The sequence below is a fragment of the Simochromis diagramma genome, unplaced genomic scaffold (genome assembly GCF_900408965.1).
Source record: "Simochromis diagramma unplaced genomic scaffold, fSimDia1.1 OVJJ01000159.1, whole genome shotgun sequence".
NCBI classification, from domain to species: domain Eukaryota; kingdom Metazoa; phylum Chordata; class Actinopteri; order Cichliformes; family Cichlidae; genus Simochromis; species Simochromis diagramma.
Genome location: NW_024387197.1, coordinates 2,596,465 through 2,611,763, shown reverse-complemented (window position 1 = coordinate 2,611,763; position 15,299 = coordinate 2,596,465).

The following is a 15,299-nucleotide window of genomic DNA, read 5'->3' as shown; positions in this document are numbered from 1 at the left end:
TTTATATGTACATATTTTTCAAGGACAGAGTTTTTATTAAAATTTATTTTTAGACATTTACTTGGAAGAACTTGTCCTCCACAATGAAAAGTGGCAGAAAATAAAAACGGGTATCACTTTATCCAGCTCCTATTTTTATAAATTCTGCACTCAGCTTTGCAGTCTCCAGTATCATTGAAACGCAGCCAGATGCTGCCCATTTTACGGTTTCACTCGTTTTTTCACTTTTTCCCGACAGGCTTGTCTCTCTGTGTACCTTGCCTGTACCGATACACCTGCTGTCTTTGGAACATCTGCCCCCTTTCCAACTTTCACATAGTCGTATGATCCCAGTCTGTCTTTGCATGTGATTACCTTCATGGTGCTCCCATCAAAATGAAGTCCCATCCCTGCCTGCATAGATCATCACCAGGACTGAAGATTCGGCTCCCACTTACTGACGGGCCATTATTAACTGACATGAAATTATCTCACAGGCCGGATATAATTGTATTGTGGACCAGACGTGGCCCGTGGACCGTACGTCTAACACCCTTGGTTTAAAGTTTGCTCAATTAGACAAGCCTGTGAAATAAACAGGGAAAGTATAGTTTGGTCAAATGAGACCAAAATTAAACTCTTTGGATGCCTTAATACACACCATGGTTAGAGGTCACTGCATGTCACCCCATAAACACCATACCAACACTGAAGTTTGGGGGTGGGAACATCACGGTGTGGGACTGTTTTTCAACATGTTGCACTGGCACGCTACATATAATTGAAGGAAGGATGAATGGGAAAATATAATGAAACATTCTTTAGCCACAAACTGCTGAATGTCAGATCAGTCTGTCAACAAAAGTCAGTTTTCTGTGCAGAGCTACCTGCAAGAGCATGGATCCCCCTCAAACGTCAGCTTAATGTGAATTTGTACACAAGGACTTTGTAAGTGAATTGTGGTGAATAAAGTTATTTTGTCAACTTTTTATTGTTTAAATCTGAAGGTGTAATGTTAGGTTGGAATAATGTGTGCTGATGGGTCAGACCATCTCAGCTGTGTTTCACTTATGTAATTTTATTTATTTGGAGGAAAATATTATTTCAATGTAAACAGTAAATTGCAAACAAAAGAGAGAGGTCACCTTTGCATAAAAAAATGTAACCATACAAGTCTTCCAATAGTCTGACTTGTGCCTATAGATATACATTATTAGGAAGACTGCATTTTTCTTTGAACTGCATAAATAACTTAAAGGGATGTTTAGTTCAAAGTGTACTCCCACAGAACCAACATGAAAGCCATCTTCAGTCACACAGGGGACAAGTGTGGTCATGCTTTATGCTGTTGAATTTCTTTGGGGTAGAATGGCTGTGACTCAGAGTCTATATCACTCAGTTCATGTTATCCCCTAAACGTCAGTTCAATTGCACTGACATTTACTGGGTTCTGTGTTTTTCAGTCTTGCCTTGGGGGAGTGAAGGTGCAATTAACATGCATCTCCTTTTGCTGCCCAAGTGACCTTTTCTTGTGAAGTCCGCTACAGAAGATGGTTGCATCTTGACATCTCTTCTGTACTTTTAGAAAAGCCTAAAAAATAATATTGTATCGGTGAGTTTAGGTTTATTTATATAGTATATCTAGAATATAGTGAGTACTTTCCTACAGTCAAGGCTACAAAGATGGAGACTATAGTGAAGTGAAGACATGTAGGTTATTACAGTGTCTTCACTCCCAAATTCTGAGTTGGTCTCCAATAAATTCCTGCACTGTGGGGGTGAGCACTGTCATCTTGGAGGTTACTTTGGTCATATGCGGTTGCCACTGGTTGCAGAATCTATTCTTGACATCTCGCTGCATTAAGATTGTGTCGCATGATGACAAGCCTTGTTTTTCCAGTGAGCTAGATGCCCCCCCACAACATCACACTGCTTCCACCAAAAGCTGTTACCTCATCAGTGCAGCAATCAGAATTGCATTCTATCTTCTTGACCTTTGAACATAATGTTCCTCCATTTTCCGGTTCCAGTGCACGTTTCCGACAATGAAGGGGACTCATAGTAAGGCCTCTTCTTAGCCCTACAAGACCGGAGATTGGCCTCTTGTGGCATCATCTTCTTGGGACACCTCCTTTACAGTCTGTCACTAACATTAGATGGTACTTGACCTTCAATTTTTATGACGAGGTCAGAAGTGGATGAAGTGTGGCAAGAGATCCAGTTGAGTGACGTTTCTCAGAAGAAGATAGCCATAATAATACTTGTTTCTGTTGTGGTATAAAACTGTATTGCCCGCTTATAGGGTCATCCTTTTTTGTGAAGCAGACCGCTGGTTCGCATCGAGGTCCAACGCGTTGTAACTTGTAATTTCAACAGCTGAAATGAATTAAATATTTTAAAAGGTAGTCATTCTCCTTCCTTCCTTACTTCCCTAAAGAAAGAAAACAAACACTAACATAAACTGTATATGGGAACGATGATCTGAACAATATCAAGTCTGGTAGATCAGATATAGTATATGAAACATCTTGTCCTTCAAGGCATTGTGAGAAGGAAAACATTTTCATATAGATGCTAAATGCTAATTTCAGTAAAATCTATCCTGTAGGTTTCAAGGTCTGGACAACATTAGCATACTAACAGACTAAAGTGCATTGCAAGTACTAGACACTAGTTATGCTGTGATTATTTGGATCAGATATTGATAACGAAGAGGGCGCAAAAATGTCCCCGTTGTGGGATCAATAAAGTCTTATCTTATCAAGTGACTATGAGCTAGTCTAACACAGTATTAAGGATCTTCTAATGGTCAGCAATGTGGATAAATTTGACGCTAACTAGGTTTAACACTTTTTGCTTGCTGTTTCTTGTGATTGTGGTAACTTGACTAATATGTTCATTTTACCAGTGTTTTTGTCAGCCCAACCCTGTGTGAGAGCAGGTGCACACACAATACAGCTGAGAGCAAAGAAATTCGAGGAGAGCAGAAAGAGAGCAGAAATGACAGTAGAGCACAGTAAAGTCTGTAACTCAGACCTGAAATAAATTAATGAACAGTGTTTATGCACTGGTACTGAGTGCCCAGTGACCTGTGTCAGTATAAAGGCTGACACATCTGCTTTAGTGTATCCTTACTAGACACGTTCTTGTCATTCTGAAACGCTTTCACAGTGAGTGCTTGCAGACTGTCTTAGGAAAACTACAAGTTTGCTTCTGCACAAAGACTTAAATGTAAAAGAAAATCAATTTCCCCTTAGGCAATTTATTGAAGAACAGTCATCAAAGATAAGGCAGAGCCAGTGCATGAATTTTTAAGACAAGCCATATACATACACAGAGGAAATATGTTAAATTCACATTTCAAATATCTGCTGGTTATAAAGGTTGTGCTCATCTTTAGTTTCTCCTATAAATACATAGTTTGGGCCCATCTGGGATTTTACTCACAGCCCTGCTGAACTCATTTTGTCCTCAGATCTCAGCAAATAACTCTGTGACTATGATGTAAACATAACTGATCAGAAAAATTCCCCAGGTGTGAAAAACCTTACACATGCACATGCAGTTCACATCACAGCTGTGTTCTGAGGCATTTTAACTGAATATTCCTCTACTCTTTCGCCCCCATCACAATTTAATGGGCCTTACCTTCACCATGTCAGATGACCTCCTGCTCCATGTGAACCTGCAGATCTCATTAGGCAAAGGCCTGCAGTGATGTGACAGTTACGCTCAGGATGCTGACTGATAATGATTAGCAGTGCTTAGAGTGTGTGTGTGTGTGTGCGCACACAGGCTGTTCACCACCCGATGTTCCTCATAATATATTATTCATGAGGCCCTGGTAGTGATAATTACCAGTGCAGTCATGGAAAGTGAACTCACGAGTGCCTAATTCAGCAGGCGTGAGATATAAAAGGGAAGGGGGCTGTTCTGCTCTCTGGCATGTTTTAGGTGTAGACGAAACAGAGGTGACCTGCCCTGCAGCGACCTGCTGCGCCTTGGGGAAAGGGTTATGAATTTCTATTATATTCACTACATCATGGACACAAAAAGAGTGAGTTGTCACTTTTGGACCAGGGCTTCTAGAGTCACTGTCCACCAGTGGAATGTGAGTCAGATAACATATAAAGTGCAAATGACCTTTCCAAACCCCGAGGTAGTCGTTGTTCATCTATATCCAACAGCACAGTGTAGTGTTACATCGACTTTGGTGGGTTGTTGACCCAGTTTTCTTTTTCCAGTTTTGTGGTTCATGATTTATTTCTGGTTTATGGGGTGATTTACTCTCTAGGTCTATACTGCTGCTTCTGAAATTTGTTAGCTACTTCTAGTTCTTAGTCGTCTGATAACGTTAGTTCTTCTTCGTCTCCAGTCTTTCCTAATCTCGTCTCTGTGTTCGGCCCCCAGCGTCCCCTATATGGAGTCAGTATTGTACTGACTTCATACAGTGTTTGTGTCGCTTTCTGTCTTATTTTGCCAGTCCCTCGTCTTGTGTGCTTTCTGTCCAGTTTCACATCCCTTTGTTTTGTTAGTTAGATTCTCTTCACCTGTGCCTCTCTCCCTAATTAATTTGTGTGTGGGAAGAAAGCTGTGTTTTTGAGCTTAGCTCTGTGTCTGAGTCCTGCATTTGGGTCCACACGCTGCCTGCCCCACAGTGTCATCGTGACATATTCATTAGCCTTTCTGGGAAAGGGTAGTCATATGAGAGACGAGTAGTAATGAAAAATTTCCTCATGGTTCTCAGTAATTAAAGTTCTGGTTCTGTGCCACTGTAATATTACAGGAAGGAGTTCATGATCACTGGTTATATTGAGATGCGGGTACTTGACTCCAGTATGGTGGTTATTCAATCCAATTAAAGATGCTTATCCAGTCCATGATTGCATGCCTTTAGACCACAGTTAGTGGAGCTGGGTTAATAGGAGATTCTAACGTACCTTTAGGGTTGAATGTGAATGGTTGTCTGTCTGTCTGTGTTAGCCCTGTGACAGACTGGTGACCTAGGGTGTGCCCCGCATTTTACCCTATGGTAGCTAGGACAAACTCCAGCACCCTGCAACCCTGAACTGGATAAGCAGAAGAAATTGGATCGATGACAACAAATAAACTCTGTGCAGTTTCTCTTCTTGACTTTTCTGACTTGACTTGATTTTTCTTGTTTCAGACTTGGCAGCATGATCGCTTGAAACTGGGCTTTTTAAGATGATCGGGGAATTGTCTTGCTTTTGCAGCCTGCCTCAGGTAATGATTCAAGAAACCACAGGTTTTGGCACTGTTGTGTTGGCTTCAGTTTTCAAACCTGGAGACTGCTGCTTGGTTTCACAGAGGGGCAACATCAAGACCAGAAGAAGAAAAGGCTTTTCCCCCTAAACTGTGTATCCCACAAGTGTGATGAGTTCACTCTTTTTAGAGTTTAATAATGAATGTGTGGAGCAGGAAATGTGCATACTGGTCCACTGTAAGAATAAAAATAATAAAAATGCAAAATTATTTTATGATTTTACACATATTTGAATTTATATATTCAACTACTACTTTGATTATTATTTTTAACAGAGCAACACCCATAAATAGATAGATAGTGATGTGCTGGAATGTAAATGAGGTCAAATGTGACAAGATACCAGAAGTATCAATAGGTATAAAAAAAAAAAAAATCATCATTCTGATTTATGTGTGTGCAAACCAATGTACACAAGTAGAAATCTGCACACGTATGCATACAGATTTTATGTATTTAATAAAAAAAAACGTAAAATTAAACCCCCATGAACTCACTTTGTAATTATGTATAACATTTAAGTTATTTGTTATGGCATTTTGTGAGGTAATTTTGGTTCCTACCATTTACGGTATGGTGTGTAATGCACTCTATCATGTGCGTCGAGGTGACAACAAAGTAAAAAGTTGAGTACACACTGTCCTGCCTTGTTGGTGTTTATTATAGTCGATAACATTTAAGATAACTGCAGCCTGCTATACACCCACAGCCCTCAGAGCCCGGAGAATGCTACCACAACCAGGAACCAGGGTTACAGTTTTAAGAATGTGAAGTATTTTTTTAATTCCTCATATTGATGAAATAATTATTAATCGTTAACTGATAAATTCAGAAACTGCTGTAAAAAAAAGAAGAAGCAGAAAAAGAAGAAAAGAATAAAAATAAAATAAAAGAATAAAAGAATAAAATCACTAGACCACACATATAACAAACACATCTCCAAGAGTAATCCCATAAATACAGTCCTAAAATGTTTTAGTCATACTCTATGTACTGTAGTGTAAGTGCAAACCTGATTTTTGTCTGCCCTCTTCATCCTGCTGCCCTTCCTTCACATTTATACTGATCAGTCGTACATTTGCATGAATTTCATCATCAAAGTGCAGCTGTTGGCCACCTCAGCCAGGAAATGTGGTTGGCAACTTGTCCTCTACCTATAAATCAAAGCAACATTTTATCTTTTCCTTTTACGTTCAACAGTCCTCCAGTGCTACAGGCTAATAATAAATTGTGTCTAATAATATTGACATTTCTTTCTTATTCGAGTACAGATAATGTTGTGACTGTACAAAAACAGAACTACAGCTCAGCAGACCCTCTAAGATCATCATGTACAGGTTTATTTGATTATTGTAGGCACATTATGAAAATGCATTATTTATTGTTGTAACTCTACACATAGGCATACAGGACCTCCAAGCTCTCTGAATGTGCACCTGTGCCTTGACTGCTTATTTAATGATAGTGCTAATAACCTCTAATTGTATAACTTGTGTTTACAAATTACAGGAAGACTGGGACATCCAGTTCAGACCACACTGCTTAATGAGATACACATTAGTCAAACATGTATTTATAAAACTGCTAGATTAGAATAATACACCGAGAAGATGGTTGAGGAGTGACCGTGATTTCCACACTTGGCAAGAGAAATGAGAAGGGAAGAGAAAGGAAGGAGGGCAGGTGGGTTTGGAAAATGGGAACAATCAGGTGTGCATACATAGACAAGTGGTTCTGTATCTGCACTGCAGCTGAAAATGATGCAACATTCTGCATTTGTCATCAGTTCCACTGGTTTGTGTTCAGACATTGTAAGAGGTGGTGGAGTGAGCCTGAACTGATTGATTCTGCCTAAGTAAGTTGTTCTGACATAATACATATGATATATTTGTACGTTGTAGTGTGGGGAATCATATAGTAATACAGACTGTGGTAATACTGGGTTTAGTCTACACAGTGGCGCCCTGATAATTACCTGTCCCAAAAGATGTGGAACATCTGGATCAAAAATTGGCCTCAAATTTAACAACTGATTACATTAATCACCCTTTATCACAACCAGAGATGGGCAGTAATGCGTTACTTGTAACGCATTACTGTAATCTGATTACTTTTTCAAGTAACGAGTAAAGTAAGGGATTACTATTGCAAAAATGGTAATTAGATTACCGTTACTTTCCCGTAGGAACGCTGCGTTACTGCGTTACTAAAACCGTGATTTTTTTTTGCACGAATGTCTCATGACAGTGACGTAAGCGAGTGCCCCGTTCGTGACAACAGCTGTGTTTAGATCAACAATGGATCAGTATGAGCGTGCAGCGTTTAAAGCGTGGAAGTACTGACCTTACTTTGAGCTTGATTCCATAAAAAGTGACAAAAACATTAGTGTCCGTTGTGCGTAGGAAGAAAACTTCTTTTTACACCGAAAAAAAAAAACCCTAAACAAGCCCCGAGTGCGCAACGACGTAATGGGAAATTCACAGAGAAACTCGCGGATTCTTCCACTGACTGCTGCGGCACACCTGCACCAGGGTAAACCTCCGCCTACGCCACTCCTGCTTTACAGGTGAAAATAGAGCAACAGGACCGCTAGTCTTTGATTTTATTTATTTTCTGCTGTGTTTTACTTGCATCTATTTGAAAGACTGAGTGTAAACACAAAAAATATTTTATTTTATGTGCAGGAATGTGCAGAAAATAGGTTTAAATGTTAAACTAATTTCTTCAAGTCAGAGAATGTTGCATATAATTAAATTTTTGCTTGATGCATAAAGTTAAAAGGTTAAAACTGATAAAACAAGTTTAAAAAAAAGAGACTTTTCCATTTGATTACATTTTGTATGATGGATTATGCAGAAAAAGTAGAATTGGGCTGAAAGATCTCTCGCTTTATCACCTATTCAGGTTGTAAATCGTGTTTTTAAAAAGTAACTAAGTAACTAAGTAATTAATTACTTTTGAAAATAAGTAATCAGTAAAGTAACTGGATTACTTTCTGGGGGAAGTAATCAGTAATTAGTTACTGATTACTTTTTTCAAGTAACTTGACCAACACTGATCACAACTGACACCTAACCAGGGTGTACCCTGACTCTTGTCCAAAGCCAGCTGGAGTAGCCTCCTACATCCCCCTGGAATTCTGGATAAGGGCATGAGATGAATGGATGGCTACTTTACCATACATTTGAGTGGACTGAATAAAATATCATAACCAAACGGCTAGTATGTCATATTCTGCATGTTGACAATCATTTTTCCTTAAAAAAAAAATCATACAAACACAAGCCAACCTGCCTCAGACACTGTTACACATGTGAGCATTGCACTCTGACTGGGTACCAATGTGTTGCCAATATCCCTCTGCCATCTAAATTATTTGAAAGATGCACCAATTTCCATGCATTTAGAATCCATTACAGGCTGAACTATGGCCTCCAATTTACTGGCGACATGCTATGCTGAGATAATTCTCTTGGGTACAGCTGGATAGGCTCTGTGGCTACTCCTCTCAAAAACATATCCGGCAGATCTATTATGTGTTTTCACATTGTGTACCCAAATGCAATGTACAATAACATATAGGCGCTGAAAACTTACACAGATGTAGGAAAACAAAAAGCTCATGCACAAACAACAGAAATCCAAAGGGAGAGCTAAAGCACTTCTTTAAAAAAAGCCCCAGTTTACCAGAAGCAAAAGCTAAACAGAGCCATATAATAAGTGACGTGACTGTAACCGAGATGGACAAAAACACATAAACTGAGAGAGACATGAACATAGTTGGCATGTAAAACATCAAACTGAAGAAAAAAAAAAAAAAAACCCACTACAGTGTACATTTATGACATCGTCAGGTCTCAAGAAAAAAGTTGTCAGGTATCAGACAAAAAAATTGTCAGGTCTCAGTTCTCAGGAAAAAAGTTGTCAGGTATCAGACAAAAAATTGTCAGGTCTCAGTTCTCAAGAAAAAAGTTGTCAGGTATCAGACAAAAAAATGTCAGGTCTCAGTTCTCAAGATAAAAGTTGTCAGGTATCAGACAAAAAATTGTCAGGTCTCAGTTCTCAAGAAAAAAGTTGTCAGGTATCAGAACACAAGGTACCAGAGAGAAAATCTTCCTGCGGGTGGCGGTGTTGTCATGTCCCACCCAGTGTTGCCAACTTAGCGACTTTGTCGCTATATTTAGCGAGTTTTCAGACCACCTTAGCGACTTTTTTTCTGAAACGCGACTAGCGACAAATCTGGCGACTTTTTCTGGCGTTATTAGAGACTTATTTATGACGACTTTTTGACGTGAAAGCGCGTATCGCTCTTACTCTCAATAAGCAGCGGGTGCTGCGGTGGGCACCTCGCCCGTGCCAAAGCGCTCACAGGCGGAGGATAGTCCTCCCCCAGCTGCTATCAGGGCAGGGCTCCCGCACTGACTGTAACACAGTCAGTTCTTCTTTTACTGTTATGTTGTTTTGTGGACCACAAAGTTTAAAACTACACACACACAATAACTCCACCAGAGTGCCTATTTCGGGTCACTTTTGCCGGTCCACGCCTGGATAAAGGAGCAGGGTTGGAATTGTGACATTAAAAAAACAACAATTGCTAAAAGAAATTTAATTTGTAGTTCTAAATAAATTCTAAATGCATTTAAGATGTTTTTTACTGACTTTATGTCTCTTCTACGATGTTATTTCTCTCTCCAACAGCCTAGGTTACAATTACATTAGCATGACCAATTATGCAAATTAGGCAATGACATCATTTAGCGACTTCTAGCGACTTTTAGGACAACCAATAGCAATTTTCCTTACTGAGGAGTTGGCAACACTGGTCCCACCCGAATTGATTTCTAAATACGTCATCAACATGTGACAGTGGGAGAGCGTAAGGTCATTGACCTCACCGGAGTTTTACTGCGGTTCAGGCTCCTAACTACACAAGGGCTGTATCCCAATTCAGGGTCTGCAGCCTTAAAGTGCGCGGCCTTAACGGTCCACAAGGGCTGCGTACTTAAAGGCCGGAAGTGAGAGGCTAGTGAAATGGGACGGTCTAGCCTCCGTCGCGCTGCCCTGGATGCCTAGCAACCATGACACTAACAGCTGGAAACGTTTCATACAGCTTTGTTTGACAGAAATGAAGGAGAAAATCTTTTGTTCATTTGTTTGTTTGTTTGTACATGAGCTTTGATTTGATAAGTATCTGAGGCTGACTGTGAAATCATGATTATTGGGCTTCACTTCTGTACTGAACAGTCATTTAAGATTACCTAGTAAATAACAATTAGCTAATGTTGTTCATGAGACTAAAGTCATCTCACTTTGGTAATGTAAATATAATATGGCCAATATTAAAGTTATAATTTCAATCATTATTAGTTATTACAGCAGTGAATGAACTCCGTTTCAAATATTGAGCTTCAGTAAAGATTCAAGCTGCATTTATTTATATTATTTATATTTCCTGTCACCTTAAATCTTCACTCAAAGACAGGTTTCTTTGACACAGTATATATAACTGTGTTATATATATGAGAGACAAATATTGTTCTTTTAATATGTTGGCATTACTAAATTTGTCTCAGTGCTTAATTTAAATATCCATAAAATCATCACATTCTCTGTAAGATTAAGGTCAACTATTGAACGGCGTATATTTCAAAGTAAAGGCTTTAAAACCAAGTTAGTACAAACATCGCTAATGTCACATAACTTTGCCGACATTTGACCAACAGTAATGTTTTAATGTTCTTCGTTATTAAACATTCGCACATAAATAAGTAACATAATATTCAGTACTTAAAGTTTACTCTTCCGCCGTTTTTTTTTCCGGCAAAATTATCCACACCCACCGCCGCGCTATGCATTCTGGGATATGTTGGGCCACGAAGTCTACACCGCCACATTCTTAAAATTCAATGAAATGAAGGACGCATTTGAGGACCGCATTTCGAGCAGCCTTTGAATTGGGACAGCCTTCGTCGTGTCCCTGTGACGTAATTGGCCTTAAAATGCGGCCTTTAAGGCTGCAGATGCTGAATTGGGATACAGCCAAGGTAAGTTTAACTTTGGTCGTGTCCAAATTCATGGGCTGCATCCTCCTGAGGCCGCATTTGTAGACCGATTACGTCACAGCGACGCACCGAAGGCTGTCCAAATTCGTAGACTCCTCCGAATGCAGCCGACAAATGCGTCCTCCTTTTCCCCGAATTTGAAGGATGGGTCGGGTGTGTCCTTCGTGGCCTACCATATCCCAGAATTCATAGCGTGGCCCAGCCAAACTCCAGTTTCCAACAATGGTGGCTGCTACTAAGTTTTAAAATTACTCATACTAATCTTTCTGGGTAACAAAATACACGTTTAACATATTTTCAGGTGAGAAAGTAGCTGTGTAAAAATCAAATATCTGCTCGGTTTATGTTAAAATCCAGTGGCACCAAGGTATCATACAATAAAATAATGTGATTAATACATAAGTAAAAGAAATTCCTATACATGCCCCTTCCTGATTTCTTATGTTTTAACATGTTTGTTACACTTACATGTTTCCAATTTCAAATGTTAACACAGATGTTCAGAGTAAATACAGACTGTAGTTTTTTAAATGATGATTTCATTTAGTTTGGGGAAACAACTCTCCAACTTTACCTCATGTAGAAAAAGTCATTTCCTTCTAAACCTAAGTTCCAGCATTTTTCATTGTATCCAGACACAGCTAGAGACACATCTACAGTAGCATCTGTGTGCAGGACAAACGACAGTTGACGAAGAAAACATTGAAAACTTCACTTCACTCCTCTACAATACGTTGGCTCCTTTGTTTAAAAGGCCAAAATGAATCGAGGGAGAACGACAAGAGGATCGGCAAGTGCTTCACCTCACAATTCAGTACAGCTGATTAACCTGCAAGAAGAATTTCAAATGATACAGGCTGAAAATGTCAAATTAAAAGAAGAGATAGAAAAATCAAGAGGAGAAGCTAAAAATTCAAAGTTTGAAACTGAAGTAGTATTGCAGGAATTACTGCATGTGGGTCTCAAACTTAAAGGAGAGAAAATGGGAAAACAACAGGCAGAAAACGAGAATGAAAACATGAAGAAAGAACTGTTGGAAGCTCAAAAAGCATTGGAGGAAGAGAAAAGCACAGCACAAGAAGCCAAAAATAAATATCAAACTGCAAAGAAGGAGGCAGGAAATGTGATACAGGAATTACAGGAGGTGCAGGAAGCGTTTGAAGAGGGAAAAAGGAAAATGCAGTTGGCAACACAAGAAGCTGCAAATGTAATGGCTGAAGCTGAAACACTAAGGAAGGAATTACTGCATGTAAAGCAACAACTTGAAGAGGAGAAAAAACGTAAACACGAGGCAGAAAATGAGATTGAAAATTTGAAGAAAGAATTGTTGGAAGCTCAAAAAGTGTTGGAGGAAGAGAAAATTAAAATACAGGAAGCAAAGAAAGAAATGGAAGATACAAAGAGTCACAATGAAAACATGAAGAAGGAACTGATGAAAGTGCAAGAAGAACTTGCAGAAGAGAAAATTGAGGTGAAGGTATTCAAGAAAGAAATGACAGTGACCAAGAAAGACTGCAAAGACGCACTTAAAGAAATAAGAAAGCACAAAAAGGAAGCTAAAGAGCTCCTCAAACAGAAAGTGAAACTGGCCAAACAGCAGCTGAAAGAAAAATTTAAAGATGCCGAGGAGCAGCTCAACAAAACCTTAAACGAACTGAAGGCAAAAGAAAAAGAAAAGAAAGCCGAGGACAGGAGGGGATTCTGGAGCAGACTGCTGAGAAAGAACTGACCCAGCAGCATCAAGTTTGAGGAGATCAATAGTTTCTTCCTCCTTCCCCCTCTCTCCACCTTTCTTTCACCCCATCCTTCTTTTTGGGATGTTTGTTTGTTTTTTAAAAACTCTAATCTAAATACATGTACTGAACTACACAAATAAAATTGCCATAACTTGACCTCATGTTGCCTTCTTCTTTTCTTGTGTGTCTGTGGATGTAAAACAGTAACACACTTTCTGCTCTGTGTCTTTAATTGACAATTGACAAATGCAATATGTTTTCATTTTAAAATGCAGTGCAAAAAACTTCTGCTCCAAATCTCTTTTTTTTTTTTTTTTTAGCAAAAAGCTTTTTTTTTTTGCCTGTTGTGGACATTTTCCATTTAAATAAAGCCTGCAGACGAGCGGTGAGCGGTAGCTAACATTCTTTAATCAAAACACACAAAGAACAGACAACCAAGCTTGATGAAGTCCCTGCCATCAGGGACACAAGCCATCATCTACTAAGCACACAATGCGCCAACTGCACACTGATGGTATGAATACAAAACACATCTGGCTTTTGCTTTCTCTGTGCACAAGGTAGGCTATGTCAGTTTGAGCTCATACTTCTGTCATAGATCCATAAGCATAGAGGGATCCAAACTTCAAGTACTGGTGTTTATTCAAACACATCAAAACAAACACAAGTGTTTATTTCCAAGTATAGGATTATTTGCAATTGCCATAATGACTATATGGGTTACTTGGTCTGCAGTGAACATGCTTCCTCTGCCCCCAGAATCTGGTCATCTAGCAATTCTGTAAAGTAACAATTTCAGTATTTTTACATCAATGGTATTGGTGTGTTTCTCATTGGCATATGGCAGTGCTACAAATCTTTGTGCGAAGTGACTGTACTAACCGATTCTCATTTCAAGATGTCCTTATGGTACTTGCTACAGTGTAGCGGCTCGAGTTAGGCTGGACCCATTGGCCAGCTACCCTCAGGGTCATTCCACGGTTGATTACATGGTCCACTATTGTAGCTCTGATGTCATCAGCAATTCTATTTCTTACTCTTCCTACCCTTCCTCTACCCCCTCCTCATCTTCCTCTCCCCCCTCCTCGTCTTCCTCTTGCTCCTCCTTGTCCTTGTCGTCCTCTTCATCCTACTTCTTCACCTCCACGTCCTCTTCCTCGGCCTCCTCTACTTCTCACTCTTTCTGCTCCCTCCATTGTACTCCGCACACACAGCTTACCTGTATTATAGTGCTTAGGCTGATTGCAAAGTGAACTAATTATCTAAAAAAGTTTTCACATGTGAAAGCGTGCCAGACAGTTGGCAAATTAGTGTTAATGATAGCCATACATGTGTATACTTTTGCTAGGAGTGTGTTGGAAATTTGGTAATTGAGTGTTGTGCAGTGAATTGTGCCTACAGTTTTGCAAAGTGTGTGTTACAAAATTGCAAACTGAGTGCAAAGCAGTTTTTGTGCTTTTAGTTTTGCAAACTCAGTGAGTGGTTTTGCCATAAGTCTGAATAGTTTTAGAGATTGTGCTACAGGAATCACAGTTAGGGTTTAAGCATTCAGAAAAAACTGTAATTTTCAGTCCACTCTAAAAAATTCTTTCTTGCAGCATAAGCAAAACTACAGTAAAATCTTCGGTTTGTGATTACCGGAGTCGATCAGCGTCACAGGCTGTCGGTTCAGATAAGTAGTTGTTCCTTCTGAAGGTGAGTTTTCATTGATTTCCACAGGTACAGGTGCAGGTAAGGAAACTTTAGAAGGCATGTAAGAGTTCTCAAAATTCACAGGTATGAGCTCAGGTAAGTATTTGTGAGTAAGAATGGGACAATCAGGTTTTTCGAGGAGCCAGGCAGACAAGCATTAGCAAATAATAAGCAGGCAAGCAAGCAAATCATCAAAAGCGACAAACCACAACATGTAGCTTAACAATCCAGCAACAAATGCAAAGGAGAACCAGGATTATGTACTGGTGGTGATTGCAGATGGACATCAGGTGTGGCAGTGGAATCTGGGGCAGCTACACCTGCATCTGGATGGAGGTAAACAAAGATATTTCACTTAAACCTACTCACAGGGGAAAAGAAACATTAGGTCTATCTCCAGTTTCAAATCCAATCATTTTTCCATTTCAGATAGTGGATACTACTTTACAGTCTATTGCATGACCCAAGAAAATGAGGTAAAATTCCAACTGCAATTAAAGCAAATGAGTAAAGGAGCTGAAATGATGCCTGGTGTATATATGAATC